The sequence below is a fragment of the Helianthus annuus genome, chromosome 9 (assembly GCF_002127325.2).
Source record: "Helianthus annuus cultivar XRQ/B chromosome 9, HanXRQr2.0-SUNRISE, whole genome shotgun sequence".
NCBI lineage: Eukaryota > Viridiplantae > Streptophyta > Magnoliopsida > Asterales > Asteraceae > Helianthus > Helianthus annuus.
In genome coordinates, this window is record NC_035441.2 from 145,079,447 (window position 1) to 145,090,916 (window position 11,470).

Consider the following 11,470-nt stretch of genomic DNA (forward strand, 5'->3'; position numbering starts at 1 on the left):
ACTTATGATTAACAATTTCCAAAATAACTGAAAGTTGGTAATAGTTGAAAAAGAGGGAATTAGTCACTGTGTTGATTTTTTTTTATAATCTATTCAATTATTTTTAAACTCAAATAACTTTTATATAGCTTACTATTTTATAAATTAATTACAAAATTGAAAATTTTATTCACTGTTAATATTATTATTATTTTTTTCTTTAAAGAAAATAACAAATTTTATAAGTTATGCTCTGTGCTATATAATTGTATGGTTATATCACGTACATGGTCCAGTTATCTCATTTATTATGTTGTGGTATATGTCTAATGAATTAACATACTGCGGATGTGTGACCATGTCCGAAATAGTAGTTTGCTCACACTAATAATGTTGCGGTTATCCCATTTTACATGGTGGGTCATGTGTGCCAACAACTTGCATACATAAATGGACGCAAACACTCATAAAATTACAGGAACTGACATTCATTACCTATGTTTTTAGGATAAAAACACTTTGTACAGCAACTGACATTCTAAAACGAGAGAGAGAGAGAGAGAGTTGTAAACACACCAACGATCGACTACAACAAACCCTATTATTCTAGCGAAGCAAACTTAGCGGAACTTCTGTTACTCTAAAAGGCTCGGGGTAGAATGGAGCAGTCGCGAGAACAAGGAAATGATCAGCTCGATCATCATTGTTATCGCAAGTCACAACTCTCCCTCAAATCAGTGGCGGACCTAGAAATTATTTGCTGGGGGTGCGAATGAGTGGTTCAAGCATATTTTCAGGGGGTGCGATCGGGTTTTTTTGCCAAAAATATATACTAATTTTTTTCAAGGGGTGCGTCCGCCCACCCTGGACTTCACCTAGGTCCGCCCCTGCCTCAAATCTCGATAGTCAACCTTTTCGAGAAAATGGTTCCTCATTTATGTATTCACTATTTTTTGTGTCGTGGATCTCCATAACCACTTTGCTAAAGATGATGAAGATTAGGCTCCAATGACCTTGTTTGCTTAATTATTAATTAGGGTAAATTACACATTTCGTCCTTTATGTTTGTACTGGATTGCAACGGACAGGGCCGGCCCTGAAGGAGGGCGGGGAGGACAACCGGCCAGGGCCCGTGATTTCGTAGGGCACGTAATTTAAAAAAAAAACCGATATTATATATGTAAAAAAAATTAATAGGGTATAGCCAAACAAATATTAACATAGGCCCACTTAAAAAAGTCATATTGTTTAAACTATTTAGCCCATTAGGTTAGTGAGCCCAATACCCAAATAATTCTAAAAACTAAAAAAAAAAATCCATTGTTGGGCGGCAACTTATTTCCTCCGTGGGTATTGAAACGTCACTGGATAGGAGTCGGAGAGATCAGAGGAGCAGGCCTTCGATTTTACAGACAGTGATCATCATTCTGCTGCAGTTTTAAGTTTTTGTTCGATTTAGTTCACACTCATAGCAACAGCAGGCCTTCGATTTCACAGTCACAACCTTCAATCACGGATCAGTTCACAGTTCACAGGTAAACATCAATTGTCGAATTCAGTTAACTTATGATTTAGGATTCACAGTGAACTTATGATTTACGATTTCAGTTATTATGTTGAATTCAGTTAACTTATGTCGATTTCAGTTAACTTATGTCGAATTCAATTAACTTATGTTGTCGATCATTATTTAGGCGTTAACTTAATTTGATACAAACTTTGTCGATTATTTAGGCGTTAATGGCTCCTAAACTTTGTTGATTATTTAGGCGTTAAATACAAACTTTTTTATTTAGTTAAGACCTAAGGGCACGTTTTTTCGAGCTCGAACAGGGTACAGGAATTCTCAGGGCCGGCCCTGGCAACGGATAACCTTTAACTTCAATAATTACAGTTACAATCCTTTATTTGCAAAACTCGTTACACTATACGTCCTTTACCAATAACTAGGTTAAATTTTTCAGTTAAATATGACACGTGACATGCATATGGGGGTAGGTTAGTAATTTTACTTGTATATTTAAAACATTTCTTTTTTCTCCTTTTATTTGCACACCACACCCAAAGCTTATCCCCTGTTTGCTACTCTGCCCAAATTCCAAATTCCTCAACCAATTACCCCCAACGACACAAGATCCATGGAACAACAAGAACAGATATGTATGATCGACTATTTCCTGTCAAGGTTCCCGACGAGCTCTGACGAACTGAATCCAATAAGTGAACAAACACCGTCGGAGCTCGATTTAAAATCAACAATGGCACCTGTTTCAATATGAGATCTATCTGGTGATGATGATCTAACGTCATCAGATCTAAATATTTAGGATGTAGCAGCCAGAATCGCCGATGCACACAAGGTTAGGGTTCGTTACTTCGTTTTCAGGCGAAGTGGTCCGATTAGGGTTGTGGCGGTCGGAATCGATGACGTAATTGGAGTAATATTGGGGATTTCAGACTGGGATAGTTTGGTTGTGTTTGCTGTATGTCTCTCTTAGTTAGGGGTGTTCATCGGGTTTTTTCTTTGGGTTTCGGGTTTTTCGGGTCGGGTTTTTCGGGTTTTTCTCTGGAAAAAATTGACCCGATAACCAACCCATTTAAAGTTCGGGTTAGTTGGGTTTGGGTTATTCGGGTTCGGGTTAGTTCGGGTCGGGTTATTCGGTTTTTGGGTTTAGATGTAAAATGAAAATAAATGTTTTTTTTTTTACAAAATATCATCAAAATTCATATTTCATATTGTTACTTTATAAATATCATCAAAGTTCAAAGATTAATTGACAATATGCTATTATCATATTTAAAAAACCCAAAACTTAGTGTTCCATCTATTAAAGACTCAAAATCTAAACACTTTTATAAGAAAAAAAACAATAAATGTTCGCGTTTTTTTTCGGGTTTCGTGTTTCGGGTTTTTCGGGTCGGGTTGTTTGGGTTTTTGGCCTGGAAAAAGTGACCCGATAACCGAACCATTTAAAGTTCGGGTTGGTCGGATTCGGGTTTCTCGGGTTCGGGTTTTTCGGGTATTCGCTAATTCGAGTTCGGGTGACTTTGAATTCGGGTCAGGTTTCGGGTTTTGGATAAAAATGAACAGCCCTACTCTTAGTATCTTGCTAAGATGTTTGTTTTGATGGAATGAAATTGTTTTAGCTAGCAAAAAAGAATCATGCTGTCATGTTCCTCTTTTTATTGAATCGATCTTCTAAAAAATAGTCAGGTTCCTCTTTTGTTTTCTAAGATTCATGGTGGGGATGAGTTGCAGGTTGTTAACTGTTTAATGTTTAATTGTCTTATTTTGTTAAAAATATATTTTAAATAAACGAGTAAAATTACCGATCTACCCTCGTGTGTAATGCCTATGTCATACTTAACTAAAAAATTTAACAAGGTTAGAGTCAAAGGACGTATAGTGTAACGGGTTTTGCAAATAAAGGATTCTGACTATAATTATTGAAGTTAAAGGCTATCCGTTGCAATCCGATACAAACATAAAGGACGAAAAGTGTAATTTACCCTATTAATTATGAAGGGTTCACCGATTAAATCTTGACTCCATTTTTTCATTTGAGTTTTATTCACTGAAATCTAACTAGACGTGGGATGAACATGAATGTATGTAGAGAAACTATTCGAGTTACGGTTCCACTACACTATAATAAAAAACTACAATATAGAGTAAATATTCAATTCTTTCCTTATCTTCGTCAATTTCAGGTATAATGTCATTATGGTTATTATTTTACCCTGATCAAATTTTGTTATGTATTAAAAAGTCGTTATCAACATGGATTTAGATATTTGGTATGTTTTGGTTGTCAATGGGCCATGCGTGTTTTGATTGCTGGTAGAACTTGCATTAGGTGTTGGAAAAATTCGAAATTGCTTGGATAAATCTGAAGTCGTGTAATCACTTTCAGATCAAACAATTAGAGTGGCTACCAATCTTTGATCGGATAAAATCAGATTTGATTCTCGATTTCTGTATGAGAATTTGGTTGAGAGAATTTTGAGGGATACTAACGAACTGCAAATTCGTCTAGGGTTTGGAAATTGTTTGAGAGAGCGTATTTACAGTTTTCCATAACTGCCTGCAGTTTTTGTTTTGAACAAAAACACCTTTAGTCCCTCATCTTGAACAAAAACCCCAGCCAGGGGCTGCCGCCCCTTGGACCCCGCTTCTCTCGGGGGCGCTGCCCCCGAATCCCCGTTAGTCCCGATGACATTCAAATAAGCGTCCACTCTTATTTGTATGTCACGCGCAATCTCAAATTACACTAAAATATCCAACATACCTCCCCCGTTTTAGTGTAATCATAGATTAACTAACTTGTTCACAGCAACCAAAACAAACTAATGCATAAATGAAATGCCGTGACGATTGAATTTCATATTAGTATATTACACATTCCAAATATTCGAATTTAAGGGTGTCACTAAGGATTGAACCCTTAATATCCATAGTGAATACATGAAGATAATATACACATTAGTTTACATACATAGATCTAACTTGACACTATCTTTTACTAGCCTGTGTCCCTATCCTTCATAAGCATATCAAAGCCAAGTCCAAGCTTCTTGAAGCAGCTAAACTTCATGCTCATATAGGTAGCTCTTTTACTCTTGCACCTGCAAATGCAATTTTTCAAAAGAGCTATTAAGAAGATATACCTCAACCTTCCTTAACTTGCAGATCTAAACACATACCTTTGGGACGATTTAATGTTGTGTTCCAAACTCTAGATGTTAAGCTTTCCACATTGAATTCTGCACCTAACGTCATATTAGGTGGAAATTGGGTATCTTAGCATGAGAGTTCTCAGATGGACTTTAACCCTGATCCCACAGCTGATACTTTCACGAGATCTCTAGTTAACCCTTTGGTTAAATGATCAGCTAAGTTCTGTTGAGTTCTGACATACTCAACCGAAATCACACCATGCATGATGAGCTCACGAACCATGCTGTGTCTCACACCTAAGTGTCTTGACTTGCCATTATACACTTGACTATATGCTTTAGCCAATGTAGCTTCACTATCACACCTTATAGAAATGGGGGATATTGGTTTGGGCCACAATGGAATCTCATAAATCAAGTTTCTTAGCCACTCAGCTTCTTTACCAGCTGCCGCTAAGGCTACAAACTCAGATTCAATAGTTGAGTCAGTTATGCAAGTCTGTTTCTTTGAAGCCCAAGAAATAGCACCTCCCCCAAGTAGGAATACCCAACCACTTGTGGAAGAATGATCTTCCTTATTGTTTATCCAACTTACATCTGAATATCCTTCAATCACTGAAGGAAATCCAATGTAAGTCAGACCATAATCAATGGTTCCATTCAAGTATTTGAATACTCGACCTAATGCTTGCCAGTGATGAGTGTTAGGATTGCTAGTAAATCTACTAAGCTTTCCAACAGCATACGCTATATTTGGTCTGGTACTGATCATAGCGTACATAAGTGATCCAATTGCTCTTGAGTACTCAAGTGGAGATACTGCAATACCTTTATTAGGTAATAGCTTCAAACTAGGATCAACAGGAGTACTTGCGAGAGAACAATCCTTGAAATTAAACTTGTTCAGGATCTTCTCAATATAGTGGGATTGAGAGATTGAAATGCCCCTGTTCTCACGTTTTATTTTAATACCTAAAATCACCTCAGCCTCCCCCATATCCTTCATAGCAAACTTAGATGATAAAAATTCCTTTGTTCTATCAACTTGATCTTGGTTAGTACCAAAAATCAACATATCATCTACGTACAAACAGATCATGACTCCGTTTCCAGAAGCATCAAACTATAAACACATTTATCTGCTTGGTTTAAAACAAAACCATTAGACAACACAATCTCATCAAACTTTTGATGCCACTGTTTAGGTGCTTGCTTCAAGCCATAAAGAGATTTAATTAGTTTACACACCTTGTTTTCACTTCCAGGCATAACAAACCCTTCTGGGTGTTTCATGTAAATCTCCTCATCTAATTCACCATTTAAAAATGTTGTTTTCACATCCATTTGGTGATTTTTAAGATTATGTATAGCAGCAAGTGCTAATAATAATCTAATGGTAGATATCCTTGCTACAGGAGCATATGTATCAAAGAAGTCAATACCCTCCTTTTGTCTAAACCCCTGGATTACTAATCTGGCTTTGAACTTATCAATAGTACCATCCACCTTCATCTTCCTCTTCAAGATCCATTTACTTCCCAATGGTTTACAACCAGGAGGTAAATCCACCAATTTCCAAGTGTTATTTTGCAAGTTAGAATCCATTTCATCTTGGATGGCTTCTTTCCAAAAGGAAACATCCCTTGAAGCCATTGCTTCACTATATGTCTTTGGATCCTCATCGACATTGAAGCAATATTGATATTGAAAATTAATATCAACCCTAGATCCTTCAACTAAGTACAATTGAAAGTTGTCACCAAAAGACTTGGCCTTTCTTTCTCTCGAACTCCTTCTTGGTTCAGTGCTAGTTGAAGGCATAATTTCTTTTCCACTAGAAATCTTTAAAGAAGGATTCATATCCTTTGGCCTAGGTATAGATGTGAATCTCTCTTCATCATATTCTACATTTCCACTTCTTGCCTCAATGACTGTATGTACTGACACGTGGTCATTTGGTTCTATTACATAGAACCTGTGAGCAAATGAATGCTCCGCATATCCAATGAAAATGCATTCTATACCTCTTTCCCCTAAGTTTCTTATCTTAGGATCATTGAGCCTTACCACGGCTCTACAACCCCAAACTCTCAGTTTTTGCAACTCGGGTGGCTTTTTATACCAAAGCTCAAAAGGGGTTGTTTTGTTCCTTTTATTAGGAACCTGGTTTAACAAATTGCAAGCCGTCAACATCGCCTCTCCCCAAAACCCATTATTTAGACCCGAATGGGACAACATGGTATTACCATCTCTTTTAGTGTCCTATTCTTCCTTTCCGCTACACCATTTTGTTCCGGTGTGTAAGGAGCTGTGGTATGGTGTATTATTCCAGTTGATTGGAAATACACCGGATCAAAATACTCACCACCTCTATCGGTATGTAGAGTTTTGATCAATTCACTTTGATGAAGCTCTACTTCTTGTTTATAGATTTTAAACTTTTCCAGAGCTTCGTCTTTTGCATGTAACAAGTAAACATAACAAAATCAAGTAGCATCATCTATAAAGGTTACAACATACTTCTTGTTACCTAATGATGGTGTACCATGAAAATCACATAAATCACTATGTATCAAATCTAACAGTTTACTTTCTCTAGTAACATGTTGCATAAAGGGTTTTCTAGTTATTTTATTCAACTTGCAGATATGACATTTTTCATTTGTTAAATTTACTGCCGGAATTAAGCTTATTTTAGACATTTCCATAAGGTGTTTATAGTGTACATGTCCTAATCTAGCATGCTATAATTCAGATTTAGACGAATTTACACTAGATACAGAATCAATCATACAAACAGAATTATCACTAAACAACACTTCTAGATTTAACATAATCATACCATTACATAAATAACCAAATCCGATAAAAGAACCATGTCTTGACAAGATATACTTGTCACATTCTAACACTTGTTTGTACCCGTAATTATTTAATGCAATACCGGATAACAAGTTTTTCCGAATGCCAGGTACATACAATACATTACTTAAACTTAGAGTTTTTCCAGAAGTAAATACTAGTACTACACTTCCAATTCCGTGGATTGGCTCGGTTGCAACATTTCCCATCCTTAAAACAGATCCATCTTCAATTAATGTAAGGTCCTTGAACCATCTTCGATCCTTACATACGTGACTTGTTGCTCCCGAGTCATACCACCAAGCAACAGAATCATCCTGCACATAAAATGCTTCACAAATTAGTGAAACATAATTCACATCCGAATTATAATTAAAGTTTAATTTCTGACCTTGTTGCTTTGGATCCTTAGAGGATCCACTAGTACCAGTTTCGTTCTTGGCTTTACCAACACGACAATCTTTCTTGAAGTGTCCTGGTTTACCACACTTCCAACAGCCCTCATCCTTAGTTTGTTTTGAATGTTTCACATCCTTGTTCTTCTTGTTAGGTCCACTTTGAAACTTCCTTTTGTTGTGTCCCTTGTTAGAATTTTTAGAACTAGGACCACTTTCTTCCACCATGTTAACAGAAGACCCACCAACGGTTTATCTTTGTTAACCTTTTCCATGGCCCGACAAGACTCCTCAATTCGAAAACAACTTCCAAGTTCAACCAGATTCATTTCCTCCTTCTTATGTTTTAAAGTATGTTTAAAATCTTTCCAAGAAGGAGGAAGTTTATCAATGATAGATGGAACAGAAATTGCTTCATCCATCTTTAAACCATGTTGTTCGAATTGACCTAGAATTCTTAGACATTAATTATATTGTTCCATGATGGATCTATCATCAACCATTTTATAATTCATAAAATCACTGACTAAGAATTTCTTACTGGATGTGTCTTCAGCCATGTATTTGGCCTCTAGTAATTCCCACAGTTCTTTTGCAGATTCAACATTTTGATATATATCAAAAAGAGAGTCACACATACCATTCAGAATATGCCCACGACAGATGTAATCATCATTCAGCCACTTTCCATGCTTCCTAGTTAGTTCCAGCGGTTCATTCGTCACTTCTTCGGGCATCGGGGTACTCAGAACGTACACCACTTTCAAAGTCGTCAACAGGAAATGCTTCTTCTTTTGCCAGCAACGGAAGTCTTGCCCTTCAAACTTGTCTAATTTCGCAAATTTGTTCGTCATAGCCTTCGCAGATTCACCACCGCTTGTCATCTTTACTGAATTGTTTGATCTTTGTTGGAAAAATTCGAAATTGCTTGGATAAATCTGAAGTCTTGTAATCACTTTCAGATCAAACAATTGGAGTGGCTACCAATCTTTGATCGGATAAAATCAGATTTGATTCTAGATTTCTGTATGAGAATTTGGTTGAGAGAATTTTGAGGGATACTGACGAACTGCAAATTCGTCTAGGGTTTGGAAATTGTTTGAGAGCGTATTTACAGTTTTCCATAACTGCCTGCAGTTTTTGTTTCGAAAAAAACACCTTTAGTCCCTCATTTTGAACAAAAACCCCAGCCAGGGGCTGCCGCCCCTTGTACCCCGCTTCTCTCGGGGGCGCTTCCCCCGAACCCCCGTTAGTCCCGATGACATTCAAATAAGCGTGCACTCTTATTTGTATGTCACGTGCAATCTCAAATTACACTAAAATATCCAACATTAGGGTTCTTCCTACTTGGTTAGTTGGTTATGCGCATCTTGAAGTGTGCATTGTATGTGGTTTTAAGTGTAGTCACATTATCTACTGTGCTCCTTAATTAGCGTTGAGATATTACCGATCAGGTGAAAGATATCCATCCCCGTCGAGGACCGGCGACGCCGAAACACCATCCCGCACCCCCAACCCCCCTCCCCGTCCTCTCAGTCGTGGTCTTGACATTGGAGACGATCCTCCAATGGTGGCCCCCCTTCAAAAGTTACCGTTAAATAAAAAAAATAATTTTACCAAATTTATTTCAAAAAGCAACGGTCATATATCCCCAAATGTATAAATTTCAACCATTTTTTCACCACCATTCACTATTTTAACCTCTTTTTCTCATCTCTCTCCCTTTATTTTTTATAAAACATCTTCCACTTTTATAAACTTATATTCTACCATGGATCCCTTCAACAACCCGAACGTCCCCAACAACCCGAACAATCCGAACAACCCGACCCAACCGAATGTTTTCTCGGTTCCGGGATATTATCCGACGATCGAACAGAACCAATTCTCTCAATATTCGTCAAACGCCTTTGCCGCATTCCAACTCACCGAACCAATTCTCTCAATTCTCTCAAAATAAAGCCCTTCAACAAATGATGATGCGGGGTGCTTTTAATCTCCAACCGAACCCGAAGCAACCCGTTCAACCCCAACCGATCCCGACGCAACCCGTTCAACAATCTGAACCAGACGACGATGTGGAAGTTGTTCCCGAAACCCAACTGCAAAAAGAAAAAGGCAAACGAAGAAAAGGCACGCAAGTGGTGTGTGAGCAACCATCCAAACCAAAGGCGAAACCGTGGACGCCAATCGAAGAAGAAGCCTTAGCTAAGGCTTACATAGGCACGTCTACACACCCGACAAAAGGTTGGTAAAACTAACTTTTTTTTAAGTTTATATTTATTAGAATTAGATTTTTATTTTTTGTAACATATTTTATAGGTAATAATCAAACGGGTGACGGGTATTGGAAGACGGTTTTGGCGAAGTTCCTTGAGCTAATGGACCAAGGCCCGTAACGAGATATCGACTCGGTGTCATCAAAGTGGCGAAAAATGAACGGGTTCGTCAATAAGTTTTGCCAAGAATATAATAAAATATATTCAAGTGGGCGTCGTAGCGGCATGAGCGATGAGGATGTGTTTATAAAGGCGTTGGAGAAGTACAAGGAGAACAATGGTAATACCTCGTTCGCACACGTTCGCACGTGGGAAGTTTTGCGAACGCACCAAAAATGGGCGCCGATTCCCAACGAGGTGGAGATGGCGAAGCGGCAAAGGACATTGGAATCGGGTAGTTTTAGCGCAGGTGGATCGAACGCGAGGTGTCACATAAACTTAAACAATGACGCCGAGTTCGATGAAGAAGAATACGTCGTACATGAAGCGGAGCGTCCACCAGGCCGGGACAAATCAAAGAAGGAGTGGGCGAAGGGGAAAGAAAAGGAAAAGGTGGATCCGAAGATGGACGAGTTTATGGAACAATTTAAAACGTACACGGACGTCTCGGCCCAAAAGGCGAAGGCGAAGAAGCGGGTCATCGAAGAAAAGACTCGTGTGGCGGAAGAAAAGTTACGCGAAAAGGTTCGATTTTCCAATGAAAAAATCCGATTGTCCGATGAAAAGATTCGGCTCAAGGAATGAGAAATAATAACGATGGTATGTCGATGATTATCCCTAGCCGAAACGTTCGATGTTGAAAAAACTACAAACCGACATCATGAAGAAGCATTAAATTATTTAAGTCTATGTTTTTTTTAAGTTTATGTTTTTTTATTAAGTTTATGTTTTTTTTAAGTCTATCTTTTTTTTTAAGTTTATGTTTTCTTTTTTAAGTTTATGTAATGGTTTTTAATATTAATGAAAATATTTAGTTAATTTATCTGTTAAATGTTAAAAAAAGTAGAAGATTAAAAAAATAAAAAATATAAAAGTGGTGGGGTAGGATCATCTAGGACCATCCTCCCATACCCTCTAGTTTTGTGGGATGGACCATCCTTGAAGGACTATGATGTGACGCCTACGTGGCGGATCATCCTCCAAGAGAGGATGGGCACCATATCCTCTAGCCTTATTGTCAGATAATCGCTTTGTATACTGGTACGTGCGCGACTGTACATATTTTTACAATGAAATTACACACGAATTGGTTTTAAATTTATAAAAGTGATTATTACT

General features: G+C 37.7%; 1 long non-coding RNA gene across 1 annotated transcript; it reads left to right on the forward strand.

The window, feature by feature from the left end:
* Window positions 1-415: 415 nt before the first annotated feature.
* On the forward strand, window positions 416-11,056 carry LOC110895186. The gene is made up of 3 exons (XR_002566967.2): window positions 416-3,836; window positions 9,249-10,160; window positions 10,236-11,056. It is a non-coding gene; the product is annotated as an uncharacterized LOC110895186 (long non-coding RNA).
* Window positions 11,057-11,470: the final 414 nt, after the last annotated feature.